Genomic DNA, 19,976 nt, shown 5'->3' on the forward strand with positions numbered 1-19,976 from the left:
TATATGCAGAGTACATCATGAGAAACGCTGGGCTGGAGGAAGCACAAGCTGGAATCAAGATTGCTGGGAGAAATATCAATAACCTCAGATAGGCAGGTGACACCACCCTTATGGCAGAAAGCAAAGAACTAAAGAGTCTCTTGATGAAAGTGAAAGAGGAGAGTGAAAAAGTTGGCTTAAAATTCAACATTCAGAAAACTAAGATCGTGGCATCTGGTGCCATCACTTCATGGCATACAGATGCCGAAACATTGGAAATAGTGACAGACTTTATTTAATGGGGGCTCCAAAATCACTGCAGATGGTGATTGCAGCCATGAAATTAAAAGACGCTTGCTCCTTGGAAGAGAAGTTATGACCAACCTAGACAGTATATTAAAAAGCAGAGATATTACTTTGCCAACAAAGGTCCATCTAGTCAAAGCTATGGTTTTTCCAGTGGTCGTGTATGTGAGAGTTGGACTATAAAGAAGACTGAGAGCCAAAGAATTGATGCTTTTGAACTGTGATGTTGGAGATGTAGTGTTGGTGGTGTTGTTTTGAGAGTCCCTTGGACTGCAAGGAGGTCCAACCAGTCCATCCTAAAGGAAATCAATCCTGAATATTCATTGGAAGGCTGATGCTGAAGCTGAAACTCCAATACTTTGGCCACCTGATGCAAAGAACTAATTCATTTGAAAAGACCCTGATGCTGGGAAAGATTGAAGGCAGGAGAAGAAGGGAACAACAGAGGATGAGCTGGTTGGATGGCATTACCTACTCAATGGACATGAGTTTGAGTAAACTCCGGGAGCTGGTGATGGACAGCAAGGCCTGGTGTGCTGCAATCCATGGGGTCGCAAAGAGTCAGACACGACTGAGCGACTGAACTGAACTGGAGGAAAGTAGGAGAAAAGTAGTGTTCAGGAATGGAAATATCTTTCATCTCCAAGGTTTCTGAGTATACTGAATGGAGAATATACCGAGTATACTTAACCCTGTAATCGGAGTGTCAAAGCGCTGTGTTTATACCCATAACATAACCAGAGGTAGCTTCTGAGAAGTTCTGTGATTCACACCAGCTCCTGAAGCTATTCAGTTTATAATCTCATTCTCCTTGAGTGTCAACCAAGTCAAGTCATTCAGTGAAGAATCAGAACTTGAGTGCTTGTTTGGTGTCGCTCAGGAAGCCTGAGGCAACTTTTCAATTATTTTAGTATAGCCAAGTGCCCTGTAAGCCAGTAGTTTTTTCTGTTGTTGTTGTTTTAATATTTTTTTCTGTATTTCAATGTCTTGACCCTTTCTGCTTTTACAAGTAAAATCCTATGAAAACTGCCAGTCTACCTGATAATGAAAAGGATTTATTAAAAATAAACTGAAGTATTGTAGGGGTGTTGGCCATGGACTTACCTCTTTGATTTCCCTTAAAACTAATAAAGCCTTGGAATATTCTTGAGGTAAACCCTTTAGATATGAATTATTAGGAAGAGTCTTCCTCCTACAGGTGTTAGCTCCCTTTCTGGTAGGCAAAGTATACATTGATGTACTCAGATTAAAATTATTTAGAGACTTCCCTGGTGGCCCAGTGGCTAAGAACCTGAGCTCCCAATGTGGGGGGCCTGGGTTCCATCTCTTGCTGGGGAGCTAGATCCCACATGCTGCATATAAGATCCTGCATATCCCAATTAAGACCTGGCTTAGCCAAATAAATAAAATTTTCTTTTAAAGTATATAGCCATAGAATATTATTTCATATACACTGAGTGGCTGAAAGTTTCTTTTACTACATTCCTACATGTTATATCCTTCAGATACAATTTCTTAACACGAAATATGTATTTTTAGTGCTAATCACACCTTTATGTACCACATGTATTTAAATAAGACTAAAATAGGGAACATATTTATTTCTCTGTCAATAGACGTCACAGTGTTTCTTTAAAAAAAATTCTCATATGTTTGGAGGAAAGAATTAAAAAATGGAACTCCTTTTTAAGTATAAGACTCTTGGAAAAGATCCAATATAAGGAGAAAAAAAAACAAAAACAAAACACCCAACCTCCAAATTAAAACATACTAGCTTGATTTCCAATATAGAATTTGTGTTCCTATCTTTATTTAGCAGCATTACTGTGTTTTTTTCCATTTGCTGTCCTCATAATTTGGTAGTTAACCTTCTTGTTTTTTAAAAAGAAGCTCTGCCAAAATATGATGAGCAAGTTGTTTGTTTTTAAACCCCAAGAAATCAAAAGTAGCAAGTAAACTTTATTATTATGACATTTTAATTATGAGTGCATTTGTATATTTTTTCTTTTGATCTTTGAATCACTTTATGATTCTGGAGTTTAAATTGGTAAACTTGGGGGATCATAATCACTTAACTAAAGAGTAATACTAATCCATGTTTATATATAAAGTTATATAAATAAAGTTATCCCCCAACTTTTCAAAATAATATTAAGCATTTACATTTATGCTGTGTCAAAACTTTCATACATATAATTTCATCTGATTATGAAATTGCTTGTGATCCTATAAGGTCAAATACTGCTCTCCCCAGGCCTCTCACTCCCTTTGGTTTACTTGTTTGCTCGTTTGTTTATCTTTTATAAATATGGAAACTGAACCTTACAGATGGAAAATGAGCTTTCCAGAGTCATGTAAATATTAGGTGGTTGCTCCAGACCTAAAGCTAAAAAGAGGATCCCTCTTCATGATACAAGGCTCCCTCTTGGTATATAAACAGTTCAATTCTGGCTTGAGAAAAGTGAAATGAAAAATGTTAACTGCTCCTTCCTATGCTGGCTACTAACCCAAAGGAAACTTCTAAATGGATGGCAGAGAGGAAATGAGTCACCTTCTATTACAGGATGAGAAAGCAGTGAGCTGGAATTATGGAACTCAATTCTGTGCCATTTCTTCCTCAAAAAATCATTTCCATAGAAACCTGAGGGGCCACTGTGCACTTTGCTGTGAGTCACATGGTCAGGATAGAAAGATACTATGACATGAACCTGACTTAAGAAGGTCATACTCTATAATTAAATGTAATCCGCATACAGATAGAGATCTATGATGGGATCTGCTAAGTTCTTTAGTCTACAAAGCAATAGGAAGACAGATCTAGTTTATTAGGAGTTATGGTCTGAAACTTTGTGTCTATCTCCACTGGCCCCCAAAAACTTAACTCCAAAGATGATGGTGTGAGGAGATGGGAGATGATTCATTTAGGAGATGATGAGGTCCTAGGGTGGGGCCCTCATGAATGGGATAAGTGCTCTTACAAATGAGATCCCTCAGAGCACTCTTTCTCTTGTCATCTTTTAAAGACATCACTAGGAAGAGGACCCCAGCCAGGAACTGAGTCAGTCATCCCCTTGATCTTGGACTTCTGGGTCTCAAGAAATAAACTGTGAGAAATAAATGTTGCTATTCACTTAAACATGTAGTTGGGGAACGCTTCGCATATAAGATAAGATTTGAGCAGAACAGCCATTCCAGGAGAAGGAATAGCCTTATTTAACTTCTATGCAGAGTACATCATGAGAAACGCTGCACTGGAAGAAGCACAAGCTGGAATCAAGATTGCTGGGAGAAATATCAATAACCTCAGATATGCAGATGACACCACCCTTATGGCAGAAAGTGAAGAGGAACTCAAAAGCCTCTTGATGAAAGTGAAAGAGGAGAGTGAAAAGGTTGGCTTAAAGCTCAACTTTCAGAAAACGAAGATCATGGCATCTGGTCCCATTACTTCATGGGAAATAGATGGGGAAACAGTGGAAACAGTGTCAGACTTTATTTTGGGGGGCTCCAAAATCACTGCAGATGGTGATTGCAGCCATGAAATTAAAACACGCTTGCTCCTTGGAAGGAAAGTTATGACCAACCTAGACAGTATATTCAAAAGCAGAGACATTACTTTGCCAACAAAGGTCCATCTAGTCAAGGCTATGGTTTTTCCAGTAGTCATGTATGGATGTGAGAGTTGGATTGTGAAGAAAGCTGAGTGCTGAAGAATTGTTGCTTTTGAACTGTGGTGTTGGAGAAGACTCTTAAGAGTCCCATGGACTGCAAGGAGATCCAACCAGTTCATCCTTAAAGGAAATCAGTCCTGAATATTCATCAGAAGAACTGATGCTGAAGCTGAAACTCCAATACTTTGGCCACCTGATGCGAAGAACTGACTCATTTGAAAAGACCCTGATGCTGGGAGGGATTGGGGGCAGGAGGAGAAGGGGACAACACAGGATGAGATGGTTGGAGGCATCACCGACTCAATGGACATGAGTTTAAGTAAACTCTGGGAGTTGGTGATGAACAGGGAGGTCTGGTGTTCTGCAGTCCATGGGGTTTCAAAGAGTTGGATACAACTGGGTGACTGAAATGAACTGAACTGATAATGTGCACACTCAGTGGCACATTATACACGCTCAGTTGCGTCCAACTCTTTTCGACTCCATGGACTCTAGCTCACCAGGCTCCTTTGTTCATGGAATTCTCCAGGCAAGAATACTGGAGTAGTTTGCCATTTCCTACTCCAGGGGATCTTCTCTAGCGAGGATCATACCTTCGACTCTTGTGCCTCCTGCATTGGCAGGTGGATTCTTTACCACTGCGCCCACCTAAGAAGCCCAGGAATGTTACAATACTGTATATAGTTGCCTAAGTTGTCATAATTATATTATTTTGTATTTTGTTATTATTTTATTGAGATCTAATTGAAAAAATTGTACGATACTTAAAGTGTAAATGTGATCATGTGATATGCATATACATTGTGGAAGAATTGCCTACACTGACTTAATTAACTCATCCATCTAATGATTAGAAATGAGTCAAGAGCAGACGGTTGAATTTCTTTAGTAAGTCATATTCTTTACTTTTGTTTGACTTATTTTCAGCAAGCTGGGAAAGTAAGTTGTTAAGCTCCTTGAGTCTGTCTCAGATTGTGTTTTTTGAGTGCTGAAGCAGGCTCTGTTCTAGGTAATTTAAATCTTTAAGTAATACAAATGTCAGGTGGGATCACTCTGTTCTTGAGATTAACAAACAATTCCTTTAAACTCTCTCCCCCTTATTCCTTTGGGTGGTTGATCTCCAACTCTAAGGAGCATGTAATCTTTCTCAAAGTTTTTTCTCCAGCTTCCTGTCTCCCCCAAGTTTTATTATCAACTGTGTCTTGTTACATTCCATCAGCTCTCCTTTTATCTTCCCCCTGATGGCTGGATATGGTTCCCAAGTGTTCCTTATGTTTGAGATTTTCCCACACAGCATTCACAGTAAGAATTTTCATGTGCAATAAAATCTATTATGCTTTGGGACAATACAATTACCTTGCATCACTTTGCAGTCTCTTAGAAATACTCTTCAACTGAAATTACTCCTTCCAGGCATTTTCTACAGGTCTCCATTGCCACCCACCCCTTCATCTAAACATGTAATCTTGGTCCCCTTTGTCTTGCTCTATGTCTTGTCTTGCTTCTTTCTTCCTTGCTCTCTTTAACGCCAAAATTTCCATTTATTTCCTTTGTACTGAAAAGTTAAGCTTTCTGTATGTTGTCCTCTCTGCAAACTATCTCTTGAGTTTCTCATATTCTTGCATTTATAGTTACAGATAAAATTATCTGGAAAGAAATTATACACCCCCATTTTTACTCTTTGCGACCCCATGGACTGTAGCCCACCAGGCTCCTCCATCCATGGGATTCTCCAGGCAAGAGTACTGGAGTGGGGTGCCATTTTCACTCTTAGCTTTGAATTTTGTAAATCATTTTTCTCCCTGTACACTTACTTTATCTTTTCAAAACAGGAAATTTATTTTACTTTACAGAGAAGAAATATAAATCTTAGATAAGTATCTTGCTCAAGGCCACACAGTACGTTCTAAGTATGTCTGTTCTTATTCTTTATGCCGTATGTGAATTCAGCTGCACCATATAGCAAGGCCATGACCAAGCTTTTGCTTGGTCAGAGAGCCTTCTTAAGATGCTGGAGGAAAACATGCTATTTATTATTCTGAAATATACATACATCTGGAATATTTTGGAATATACATCTGGAATAAAGAAACAACTCATTTTAGGGAAGTGTAGTCAATATAATAAAGTGGATGAAGGGTCCTCATGTATGGGAGCCATTAAAGTACAAAAGTTACAGAGGTTCAGTAACATAATCCAAGACTGTAAATTTTGAAATCCTGTGAATACTGTCAGCATTAACTTTTCTAAATTTGACCACTAGTTACTAAAATTAGTACATGGGAGCTTAGATGAAGCTTGAGAACTTCTATTTACATCCAAGTTTAAGGAGTACTACATTATACAGGAATGAACAACATTGCTAGCCTCATTATGTCAGACAATGCTATGGAATTTCAAGTTTATAAGCCTTTGAAGCAGTTTTGATTAAGATTTAACATCATGGCATCCAATTTGATTCTTCTAAAACATATACCCAGAGTGAATTTATGATTTGATCTGCAATTTCATACATTTTTATGTTATAAATAAATGAGAAATATCATTTTGCTAGTTAAATATTCTACTTTAATAAATATTTCAATATATAAAAAAATTCTATGAGTAGATAACAAATAAAGACATTTTTAATGCACTTCATATAACACTTGGTAGTGGTGACAGTAGGTAATTATTCTGACGGTAACTCAGACATGAAAATCAGAAGTGATTTCTAGTACTTTGTTATTTACTAGAGTATCTTTAAGGTATCAAATTGTTGTGGGTTATCCTATGTCAACAATTAAGCTAAACCATCCTTTGACATAAATGATAAATTTCAAACCTGAAATGCATTCTCTTTAAGTCAGAGACATAATTAGATCTACTGATACATGACAAATCACTACAAACTTAGTAACTTAAAGTAACACACGGTTGTTGTCTTATAATTTTTGTGTGTCCTCTGCTTCAGGGTTTCTCACAGGCTGCAAGCAAGTTATCACTTAGGCTAGGGTGTCATGTGAAAGCTTTATTAGGGAAAGATGTGCTTACAGGCCTATGTGGTTATTGGCAGGTTTCAGTCCCTTGAGAGTTGACCTGTTGACTTCAATTCCTTGCTGGAGGTTGGCTGGAGGCCATCCTGAGTTTCATATGGCTTCTCAGAATGGCAGCTTCCTTCATCAAAGCCAGCAAGAGAGGCTCTTCTAGCAAGATGAACGTTACTATCTTATGTCAACTAATCACAGAAGTGACTTTCTGCCACTTTTGTTATAGTGTATTTGCCAGGGAAGGGATTAGATACTGGGATCATTTGGAACCATCTTGGCATCTGGTTACCATATAGGTAAAATGAAAGATAGAATTCACTTCCAGACAATTATGTAAGAGGAAAGACATTTTACACTCTAACTACCTCTGGCATTACCCAATTAAGGTTAATTTCTCAATACAAGGAAAATAATAATGTACTGTACAGTTAGAAAATACAACTGAACACATCATAGGTACCCAATAATTGTTGATTCTTTGTTTGGTTACCTTTATTTGTTGTAATTCTGAGATTTTAGAGGTTTCAGGGTGGGCCTGATAAAAGCCATTTACCTCCTTTTATATTCTGTTTAAATGTCTTTTTGTTTTTGCTATTGCTTTTGTATTCTGTTAAAACTCACCCTACAACTTTGACAAGTTATCTTTTAATGTCTTATGTTCTCAGTCTACAACATTGTTAACTTTTTTTTTAATTCCTTTCATATCCCACAAAAATGTTAAAAAAGAGTATGAGATAATACATGTGAAACTACATTAAACTGAAAAATTGTGAGCCAATACATAAACTCAAAGATGTCGTTAGTTCAGTTCAGTCACTCAGTTGTGTCCAACTGTTCGCGACCACATGGACTGCAGCATGCCAGGCTTCCCTGTCCATCACCAATTCCCAGGGCTTGCTCAAACTCATGTCCATCGAGTCAGTGATGCTATCCAACCATCTTATTCTCTGTCATCCCCTTCTCCTCCTGCCTTCATTCTTTCCCAGTATCAGGGTCTTTTCCAATGAGTCAGCTCTTTGCATCAAGTGGCCAAAGTATTGGAGTTTCAGCTTCAGCACCAGTCCTTCCAATAAATATTCAGGACTGATTTCCTTTAGGATTGACTGGTTTGATTTCCTTGCATTCCAAAGGACTCTCAAGAATATTCTCCAATTTCACAGTTCAAGATATCCTAGAACATCATCAAAAGTACAATAAAAGTAATATATACTTGACATCATTTTAAAAGTGTGATGTTAGGATGCGGGATTAAGAGATACAAACTACTAGGTATAAAATAGATAAATAAGAAGGATATATTATACAGCACATGGAATTATAGCCATTATTTTGTGATAACTTTCAGTGGAATATAATCTGTAAAAATACTGGATCACTATGTTGTATATCTGAAACTAATGTAAAATTATAAATCAACTATACTTCAATTAAAAAAAGATAAACTGTGATAGTAGCAACCTCAAAGGCACACTTAGAACTCTATTCTGCTGTTGCTTACCTATGTGTAGTTTAGTAAACAGAAGAGTGACCTTTAAAAGTGATATTTGAGAGCAGAAGTACAAATTAACCACTGTGTGGTCATAAAAAGACACTGTGCAGCCAGGAGCTGACACCCACATGCTTACCACCCCCACAGGGTACAAACGAGGCTGAAGCTCTTTGTGCTCTGCCTTTGGTCACTCTGGGGACAAATTCTATTAACAGCTTTGCCTTCACATGATGTTGGGTTGCAAGTACTGAACTGCCAACTTATCCCTAGTAAGGAGTTTTACTATGTCAACATTCTAATTAACATCCACATGGAAGGTGCTTGTTATTGTTGGCTTAGCTGCCTCTGTAATCCTGACAAACCATTCAATTGAAGAGTGCTGTTGATGGAGTGTATAGCAGGCTGTGGCTTTCTTTGAAAGGATATATTAAAGTTGGGTCCAGATTACAAATGTTTAACCTGGCAGATAGCACTATGACCTCTAAAACAAATATTGTGTCATTAATATAGCAATGTCCACAGATGGGATTGGCAACCTAAAATGTGCTGTGTGCTGTGTGTAAACATTTTCAAACTATATTTGAGGTCCTTAATTAACCCCATCAGGATTACAGACTGAAACAACCATCAATAAATATAAAAAAACAATTGAATAAAGATAGTGATGTAGTGATTATATACGTGTGTGTGTGTGTGTGTGTATGTGTGCGTGTGTGTACATATATAAATCCTCTGGAGTCAGTGACTTCAGGTCAGACTCAATGTTGTTTGAAAATTATCTTTTTTTTTTTCTTCCTGAGGTGTTAAGTTTAAGGATTAAATCCACTGGTGAATAGTAGAGAAAATTTAGATTTGGGTGTTACCTTAGAGCTCATCTCAAGCCCCTCAACTCACAGATGAGAAAATTGAGATCCAAAGTGGCTAAGTGGCCCAGATACAAGTTTAAATACAGAACCACAGTTGTATTACTATGTGCAATAAATGATTTACTTATATATTAATGTTTTTCATAATGGACTTTGACATCAATAGGTTGGAAATTTCTTTCCAGTAAGGAATGTAAGCTATGGTTAGTATTTTAACCTTGTGTTATCCAAAATTTTACTGAAGAAATAAGTTATCATCATTGTAAAAACTAGGCATGGTGCTAAGAGTTTGAATTGCCGATAGACAAATATATGTCTTTGTTTTACATTGCTCTTTGATTCTGAGATTGACACACAAGGTCTGATCATGACCCTCTGCTGTTCAGAATTGTGTTCTTCACCATGGTAAGATGGTGAAGAAAGGCCTCTGGTTTCTGGCAGTAGTTATTGATTTGAATTATCTGGGATTATTTCCTGGTCTGACATGTTATCTCCTGGACTATCCAAACTTGCCCTGTCTGTATGGGATCTCTGGTCTGCAGCTGCAGTTTTCTGGCAGATGTAAACTGTGTTTCTTTAAATTCTGTTTCTTCTCTCTGACTTCCCATTTTCCTTCCGTTTGATGACCCACTTTATTTTCCCAACACAACCACCTGAATGTCTCCTGGCATCCATTATTCATAAATGGCTATGTCAACAGAATATAATTGCAGTGGGTTTGCTTCAACAAGGTATAATGTATCCCAGTTTAAATTTCTCTTATTCATTCATCAGCCAGCCATAAAAAAAAAGAGAGAGAGAGATCTTAATGAGGACCTGTATATTCTCAATCAAAGCATAACCAGGTTTAAACATCAGAGAAACTGAGCCTTGGTTGAGGGTAGGGGAGAAGACCATTAGATTGTCTTATAGGAAATACATATAAATAAAGTTTCAACACATAACTCCTTTACATATCTCAACTTCTGGATTTCATATTGCCTCATCTACTTTTTTTTTCAATCAGTTTGAACAACAGTCATGACAACATATTACTCCAATGTCATTGAAAAGGTAGCACTTGGAAGGATGTATTCCAGAAAAATATTTTCCACTATCTTCTCCCATGCTCTCTCTCTCTGAGAATCTGCTTCTCAGTGTCTGGGTAGAGAAAACCAACAGCCAAAGAACCAAACCAAACAAAACTAAACAAAATCAAAACGAAACCAAAACATGTTAAAGTTCCTGACAACAAAGAATTCTTTCCCCATGAAGAAGGAGAGAGAGAAAGCTGGATGCACAGTTACACTACAAACGCACACATGGATGCAAAGGTTGCTGCAGGAATGCGGAGGAGGAAATTCTTAGAGAAAAGAAGCCATAAGCCAAGAGATGAACAGTAGGATTTAACCACATAGAAGAGTGAAGGGTATTCCATGTAAAGGTGTGCGAAAACATAGAAGCATGAATTGTGGTGTGAATTCTGAGCAGGTGGGTATTTCTAAAGATGAGGGCATCATAAATTAGTAGGATAAGTTTGTGCAGCAGAGGTTGGTAACCACACCAGCCTGTGCTAAGCTGTTTGGATTATATTCTGAAAACAAAAGAAAATTAACAAAGAGTTTAAAATTTTCTGATTTTATAAATTTTCAAATTTATGAACTATTTATTATAGAAATGTTGAAAAAACATAGAAAACAGTAAAGAGAGAAAAATTGCTCATTATTCTGCATTCAGAGAAAATTAATTTTTAAATATATTTCCTTCTAATGTACTTTTGTATTATATTGTGTGTGGTATATATTACATTTATCATATGATTTAAATTGTTTTAGGATTTGTTTTATTCTCTTATTTGTTAGTATGTATTTTTGTTGTTGTTGTTCAGTGCTAATTCACATCCAACTCTTTGCAACCTCACGGACTGCAGCACACCAAGTTCCTCTGTCCTCCACTACCTCCCAGAGTCTGCTCAGCTTCATGTCCACTGAGTCAGTGATGCTATCTAACAATCTCATCCTCTGCCGCCCTCTCCTTTTGCCTTCAATCTTTGCCTTCATCAGAGTCTTTTCTGAGTCAGCTATTTTACACTCCATTATTTGTTGAAACCTTAGCTTTCAGCACTTTGGTTTGACTTCCCTATAAAATGATTTCATTATCCAATTATTGGGAGTTGTGTTGCTTCCAAGGTAGTATCATTACACATAAACATGACTCATACGTCATGTTGGGCTTCCCTGCCTTTTAAGATCTTGGTATATGTACTTAGAAGACTGTTAATCCTTGGCCTGTGGAAGACTTAAACCCTCCAGGATTCCTGCAAATTCCTGGGATTCTTTTGCTCTGAGAGCAGTGATTCTGCAAGTGTGGTCATTCAGGGTTCTATGAGGTCAAAACTATTTTCATGGCAATTACTAAGAAATTATTTTTGTCTTTTACTTCTCAATGTCCCATGAGGATACAGTCTATCTGACATGGGATGACAACATCTTCTGATGGCTATTAGAATGTTTGCTTATACAGTCTGGATTTAAATTTTTTCTGGTTTAATTTTGAATGTGGCAAAGATGAATAGATACAACACACAGAAACAATTGTCCTTGGGTATCCTCACTATTTATTAAGTGTATGAAAGGTTAAGAGATGAGAACGTATGATGGCCACTATGTTAATGCAATGAAGCATTTTTCCAAAGCAAGAAAATTCTGTGCATTCTTAGTTTTATTTGTATATTAATATATAGTGCCAATTCATATATGCATATATTCATACAGTGCCAACTTTTAAAAAGTTTTCTCCCTATCACAGCATAACTAATATTTATATGAAAATTAATAGTATTTTAACTTTGGATGTGAGTGAAGACTAGCAGATGTGTTATACTCATATTTCTGCATTAGATAGATAGTGGAGAATGTTCTAAAAGTAGATGTAGAGGGTCCAGATAGGAGGCTTTTTTCTGAACCAGATGAGAAAAATGTGTGAACAAGATGTAATCCCATGCATTTTTATTATCTTCATTTTACAGGTGAGAAAACAAGGGAGAAAGTGGCATGTAATGGCCAAGGTAGGGCTTCCCTGGTGGCTCAGTGGCAAGAATGCGCCTGCCAATGCAGGAGATGAGGCTTCCATCCCCGGGTTAGAAGCTCCCCAGAGAAGGAAGTGGCAACCCACTCCAGTATTCTTGCCTGGGAAATTCCATGGACAGAGGAGCCTGGCAGACTAAGAGCATGGGTTGCAAAACAGTCAGACACCACTTAGCAACTAAACAACAACAATGGCCAAGGTAGAGTTTAAAATGGATCTTCTGACTACAAGTCTCTTGTCCTCTCTGTGCATGTGTGATAAGTCACTTCAGTTATGCCTGACTCTTTGTGACTCTATGGACAAGTAGCCTGCCAGGCTCCTTTGTCCACGGGATTCTCCAGGCAAGAATACTGGAGTGGGTTGCCACATCCTTCCCCAGAAGATCTCCCCCACCCAGGATTGGACCCCTGTCTTTTACGTCTCCTGCATTGGCAGATTGGATCTTTACCCCTGGTGCCACCGGGGAAGTCCCTTATCCTCTCTGCTTTACCAGAACGCTTCAAGATTATATACTTGAGAAAATACATTTATTGTTGCCATGGCCACAATGGTGGAGCAAGTCTAAAATTGCACTCTTCTCGGAGCCTTGTGAAGTTTTGTTCACTCTTCTATGACCTCCTGTAAAATATGTACTTACTCATGAAGGTCACCCACATGGATCAGTGAATTTGATGTGTTTCTCATCCCCTCCCTCTGTGTGCCTCTCTGTCACTCTCTTTCTTTCTCTCTCCTTCCCCCTTCTCTTTTTTTTTACTCATTTGTGCCCATGTAGCAGAATGAGGTGATGGTCATAAATGAAGTACACTGGCTTTACATACATAATCTTCTGAAGACTTTGAAATTTGCATAACTGCTTTGTTCCACAACAGCTGTGTCTGCCCTTGGAGAACAATCCCTTGCAGAATAAAAATGAGCACATGTGGCTTTGTTTAGCACTTTTCTGTAGGAGTGCTAATTATGAGGTCTGGCAACTCTTAGAGCTAGAAAGTCACCTCCAAATACTGGCTTGTGATTTCCAAGTTAGTATAGTTCCCTGCAGTGATATGAAAGCTATTGACTTGACTCGGCCTTTAAAAAGATAGAAAAAGATATTAGGTCATGTCCATTGACTAAGTGCTTGCCATCTCCACTGCCCGTTTAAAAGGCATGCTTTTCTCTGAAATCTTCATTCCCCAGTCATTGTTTCCACTTAATTATTTCAATTTTATTTCAAATTCTTTTCCATGGGACTATTAATATTCAGGGGAAAAACTGAACTGTTGTGTGTGCGTTCTCTACAGTGAACTACAGTCAGTAGGTTTCCAGGAGGTACAATGATTTTACGACCAGCTTCATCAAATTTTAGAATTCATAGCATTCTTAAATACAGTTTAAATCCTTTTAAGGGAAAGAAAGAAAAAAACATTTAAAGGATCACAAAAGTCAAAGGAAGATTTCAGAGAAAGATAAATATGCTTTCTTCTTGCTTAAGATATTCTATTCTTTCCAGACTCTCTCATAATGAACATGAACATATGCAGAGAACTTGCATATTGTCATATTTCTCAGCATGAATAATCCTGGAAAGTACATATTCACCAACAATGGAAGCAACTGAAAATTAAAACTAGGTAGAAATAGCAGGAATATGAGAAAATTGGGAAGTTTTATATTCTTACGAGTCAAACCCATGAGTCAAACCCAAGTCTCCTGCGTTGCGGACTGTAACCCGCCAGGCTCGTCTGTCTACGGGATTTCCAGGCAAGGATACTGGGGTGGGTTGCCATTTCCTTCTCCAAGGAATCTTCTTGACCCAGGGATCAGACTCACAACTCTTATGTCTCATGCATTGGCAGGCAGATTCTTTACCACTAACGCTACTTGGGAGGTCTCTTATCGCTATTGGGCATACTATGTTTTTATTTGTTTGTATGCTTATTTCCTTTCTCCGTACTCTAAAATGTAAGCATTGCTGGCAAAAGCTTTATCTACTCTGTCAGTTGCTGTAGATTCCCTCCTGGTACGTAGTAGGTGCTTACAGTTATTTCTTACAATAATAAAAACATAGATTTTTCTACTTAGTACCTCAAACTCTTGGGTTCCCTACTTCCTTCCACTGACAATGTGTATCTGTATTTTCGTCAGTATACCCCTACACCCTACATTGTCAGTGTAAACAGGGAGCAGTATATAGCACCTCACTTATAGGATGGAATTATCTACATGCCTCAGCAACATATTTAATTTTCTGGGTCATGAGAAACACTCACTCTTCTTCTAGAGAAGCTTCTAACAGGAGCCGGGACCGTACTATTTCCTTCCACATCTGTGTAAGAGCATGTGTTTCATGCTTGTGAAGGACATTCTCAGCACAGTCAAGGGGATTTTGCCCAGCCTGTGCCACTCACAAGGACTTCCTGGGGGCTTGTTCTCCTTGATATGAAGCTTCTTCTGGGCTATGCCCAGCCCTGGAATTTTCCCACTGGTCTCTCAACCCAGAACACAATTTGTCCCATCTAACTCCCTATATTCAAATTCTACTACTCTTTTAAATATTATCTTAACACTACTTATTTCAGGAAGTCTCTTCTGAGAGTTCTGGTGTAGATTGTTTTTCAGTCATTTTATATGCTGAGCACTCTATTTGCCCCTCTCAGATGGTATTTTCTCCTATCGGTGATCTCCTTTAGGTTTATATCTTCTATTCTACTAAAATCTGCAAAGGAATAATGATGCCCACTTATCTTTTGGTAAGTGAGCAACATTTATGTTTTCATGGAGCTTAGAGTCTGGTAGAAGATTTGTAATGAAGTAGACCAATAAAGTTGTAAGTAAGAAATATGACAGATGTTGAGAAGTGCTCCACAGAGAATGAAAACTGGGTGGCATGATAAAGAGTGACTTGTAAGTGGTCAAGGAGGTGGCATTTGACCCTGAATGACACAAATAAACCTTAGAGAAGGAGGAAGGTGAAATAGTATGAAAGATGAATATACCAGGAACCAGATTATAAAGGGTTGTATAAATCAAGATAGGGAGTCTTCATTTTCTTCTAAGAGTGAACTGAAGTATTCCTAAGCTTCTAAGCAGGGGAATAATGTAATAAGATTTGTGTTCTTAATTTCCCTTTCTTTCTCCAGCATCTCTTCCTCCATGCCCTCCTCTCTTTCTATCTCCTTCCATCATTTCCTTCCTTTTCCCCTCTCCCTCTCCTTCCCTTTCTTCTTCTTCATCCCCTTCCTCCTCTTATTTCTTTTTGTCTGTCTCTTTATTTCTAAGCCTTCTGACTGCTCTAGGGACAACGGATGCTGAGAGGAGCCAGAAGCCACCTGGACAAAAGGTGCCCCTGCCAGTTTCTGGCATAGAAGAGCCCTTAATGCAATAAAAAAATTTAAACAGCAATAAGATGATCTTGTCAGGACTTCCCTGGTGGTCCAGTGGTTAAGAATCTGTTTTCCAATGCAGGGGATGCAGGCTTGACTCCTGGTCAAGGAACTAAGATTCCACACGCTGCAGGGCAGTGAAGCCTGTGTGCTACAACTAAGATCTGACTCAGCCAAATAAATATTTAAAATAATAAAATGAACTTGTCATACCGTGTAAACATGGCAGTGTTTGTGTTCTTTACTCACTATGGGCTGGTTTAGCTACATGGAAGGTTAAACGTGGTGTGCAACATGTGCTATTGTCTGTGTTTTCCCTCCACAAAATGTTCCCAAAGGCCATGGATTTTGGTCTGTTTGGTGCAGTGATCTACCCCAATTGCCTGGCAAAGTCTGTGGCACAGAAAAGAGACTCAATAAATATTAACTGAATTAATGGAAGCAATTTTTCATCCTTTTCCTTTCTGAACCTTCTTTTATGATTTGCTTCCGACAACTTGCCTCATTTACCAAATGGGGCTGAAGTAGGTACAAAGGGTGAGAAAACTTTTGGAACTGTGTCCTTGCCATAGGGACAGTTCCTGACAAACGAGATCAAAGTTCCCAGTAATGTTCCATTGTATATGTGTTACCACGTCTTCTGTGTATAAAATAGATAACTAATTAGAACATACTGCATGGCCCAGGGAATTCTACTGAAAACTCTGTGGTGACCTGAATGGAAAAAAAGTTCAAAAGGGAGCAGGTAAGATCCCCTGGAGAAGCGGATGGTAACCCTCTCCAGTTTCCTGATTGGAGAATTCCATGGAGAGAGGAGCCTGGTGGGCTACAGTTCACGGGGTCCCAGAGTCAGACACAACTAAGCGACTAACACACAGACAAGTGTGTGCGCACATACACACATATGTATGACTGATTCATTTTACTGTTACGGAGAAACTAACACAACATTGTAAAGCAACTATATTCCAATAAAAATTAATTTCAAAAGAAAAAACTCTCAGTGTTATTTTCACTGGTGCACTAAGATTTTTGTCAGTTTAGGTACCAGATAAGTGTGTTTATTGTCCACAGTATTTATTTGTTTTTATCTCAACTACCGCCATTTTCTCTTTCTTCCTTAACTTTTAACATTCTTTCTACAAATCATCTCTCTTGTAGATGTTTTCTGAGATTCTTCTCTTAAATCTTCACCCCTACCCCACTCCACCCCCATTCCGCATTTCAGTTGAGGCCAGCAGCTTCAAAAGAACTTGATTAATTCCATGTTTTCACCAGGAAGGCCTTTCCAGAGGTAGCCATTACAGAGAAAAAAGAAGGTTGTACATTGTTAATATGCTTCATTCTGCCTGGAGCTTTGCTGGAAAAGTTTCTGGTTCAATACTATAAACCTAACTTTCACCTTGGGCAACCAGCAATTAAGATGTTAGCAGCTAAAGGGATGTAGCTATAGTGATGATTAGGGAATCAGATTACTTGCTGCTGCTGCTAAGTCGCTTCAGTCATGTCCGACTCCTAGCGACCCCATGGACTGCAGCCTACCAGGTTCCTCCATCCATGGGACTTTCCAGGCAAGAGTACTGGAGTGGGGTGCCATTGCCTTCTCCGTTATTGCTATTAGACTGAGCATCTTTCAGTGTTACTTTTTTTTAAATGTGTGTATCATGCTATTTTCCTGTACTTTACACAAAACTTTTAAGATTTATTTCTCAAGTTTAAACCCTTGATCCCTTGACCCACATGTAATGTATTTTTATTCACCTTTCAACTTCCAGATTCAGATATACCAAAGAATGAAACTTTCCAATTCAAAGACAAAGTCAATAGCTCCTTGTTCAGTTCAGTTCAATTCAGTCGCTCAGTCGTGTCTGACTCTTTGCGACCCCATGAATCGCAGCACACCAGGCCTCCCTGTCCATCACCAATTCCTGGAGTTCACCCAAACTCACGTCCATCGAGTTGGTGATGCAATCTAGCCATCTCATCCTCTGTTGTCCCTTTTTCCTCCTGCCCCCAATCCCTCCCAGCATCAGAGTATTTTCCAATGAGCCAACTCTTCACATGAGGTGGGCAAAGTACTGAAGTTTCAGCTTTAGCATCATTCCCCCCAAAGAACACCCAGGACTGATCTCCTTCAGAATGGACTGGTTGGATCTCCTTGCAGTCCAAAGGACTCTCATGAGTCTTTTCCAACACCACAGTTCAAAAGCATCAATTCTTTGGCACTCAGCTTTATTCACAGTCCAACTTTCACATCCATACATGACCACTGGAAAACCCATAGCCTTGACTAGACGGACCTTTGTTGGCATAGTAATGTGTCTGCTTTTGAATATGCTTTCTAGGTTGGTCATAACTTTCCTTCCAGGGAGTAAGAGTCTTTTAATTTCATGGCTGCAGTCACCATCTACAGTGATTTTGGAGCCCAGAAAAATAAAGTCTGACACTGTTTCCACTGTTTCCCCATCTATTTCCCATGAAGTGGTGGGACCGGATGCCATGATCTTCATTTTCTGAATGTTGAGCTTTAAGCCAACTTTTTCACTCTCCTCTTTCACTTTCATCAAGAGGCTTTTGAGTTCCTCTTCACTTTCTGCCATAAGGGTGGTGTCATCTGCATATCTGAGGTTATTGATATTTCTCCCGGCAATCTTGATTCCAGCTTGTGCTTCCTCCAGCCCAGCGTTTCTCATGATGTATTCTGCATATAAGTTAAATAAGCAGGGTGACAATATACAGCCTTGACGTACTCCTTTTCCTATTAGGAACCAGTCTGTTGTTCCATGTCCAGTTCTAACTGTTGCTTCCTGACCTGCATACAGATTTCTCAAGAGGCAGGTCAGGTGGTCTGCTATTCCCATCTCTTTCAGAACTTTCTACAGTTTCTTGTGATCCACACAGTTAAAGGCTTTGGCATAGTCAATAAAGCAGAAATAGATGTTTTTCTGGAACTCTCTTGCTTTTTCCATGATCCAGCAGATGTTGGCAATTTGATCTCTGGTTCCTCTGCCTTTTCTAAAACCAGCTTGAACATTTGGAAGTTCACAGTTCACATATTGCTGAAGCCTGGCTTGGAGAATTTTGAGCATTACTTTACTAGTGTGTGAGATGAGTGCAATTGTGCAGTAGTTTGAGCATTCTTTGGCATTACCTTTCTTTGGGATTGGAATGAAAACTGACCTTTTCCAGTCCTGTGGCTACTGCTGAGTTTTCCACATTCGCTGGCATATTGAGTGCAGCACTTTCACAGCATCATCTTTCAGGGTTTGAAATAGCTCAACTGGAATTTCATCACCTCCGCTAGCTTTGTTCATAAGTGATGCTTTCTAAGGCCCACTAGATTTCATATTCCAGGATGTCTGGCTCTAGGTGAGTGATCACACCATTGTGATTATCCTTATTAGATCTTCTAAATAATGTGTCAGTCATTTCCACATATATGTGTGCAAAATGGAATCACTCCTTAGCAGATACAGGGAGCTCATTATTTCAATTGTGATAAGGTTTTTTCTAAAGATTATCTGATATCTGTTTCTCTGTAGTTCTCAACAATTGACTAGAGTTTTTATTTCTTAAGATGCTTCAAAGAGATAGATTGTAAGAAATGCCCCTGACACTTCACACTTTTCTGGGTCTACATTCCTTGCACCTCTTCCTATTAAGGGTTGAGAACTATTTTTCTACTCCTTACATCTGGGCTGGTCTTGTGACTTAGTCTGACAAACAGAAAACTTCAGAAGACATAGTGCCCCAATTCTAAGCCTTGGCTTCAAGAGGCTTTGTGTACATTGGCCAGTTTTCCTGTTGTTTAGTTACTAAGTCATGTCCGACTTTTGTGACCCCATGGACTGTCATCTGCCAGGCTCTTCTGTCCGTGGGATTTCCCAGGCAAGAATACTGCAGTGGGTTGCCATTTTCTTTTCCACAGGATATTCCTGATGTAGGGGTGGAACCTGCGTCTCCTGCTTTAGCAGATGGATTTTTTTTTTTTTTTTTAAACCACTGAGCCACCTGGGAAGCCCCAGTCAGTTCTCTTAGGACCCCTGTAATGCCATTTAAAGAATCCAAGACTAACATGCCAGAAGATTAGAGACCACCTGAAGCTGAGATGAGTCATCCCAGCAGACCCCATTGTAGATCACCAGCCCATAGAAGACCTGGTAGCTGACTATCAACACACCAGGAACTGCAATGAGGATCACCTAAAG

The sequence above is a fragment of the Bos taurus genome, chromosome 14 (assembly GCF_002263795.3).
Source record: "Bos taurus isolate L1 Dominette 01449 registration number 42190680 breed Hereford chromosome 14, ARS-UCD2.0, whole genome shotgun sequence".
In the NCBI taxonomy this organism is placed as follows: domain Eukaryota; kingdom Metazoa; phylum Chordata; class Mammalia; order Artiodactyla; family Bovidae; genus Bos; species Bos taurus.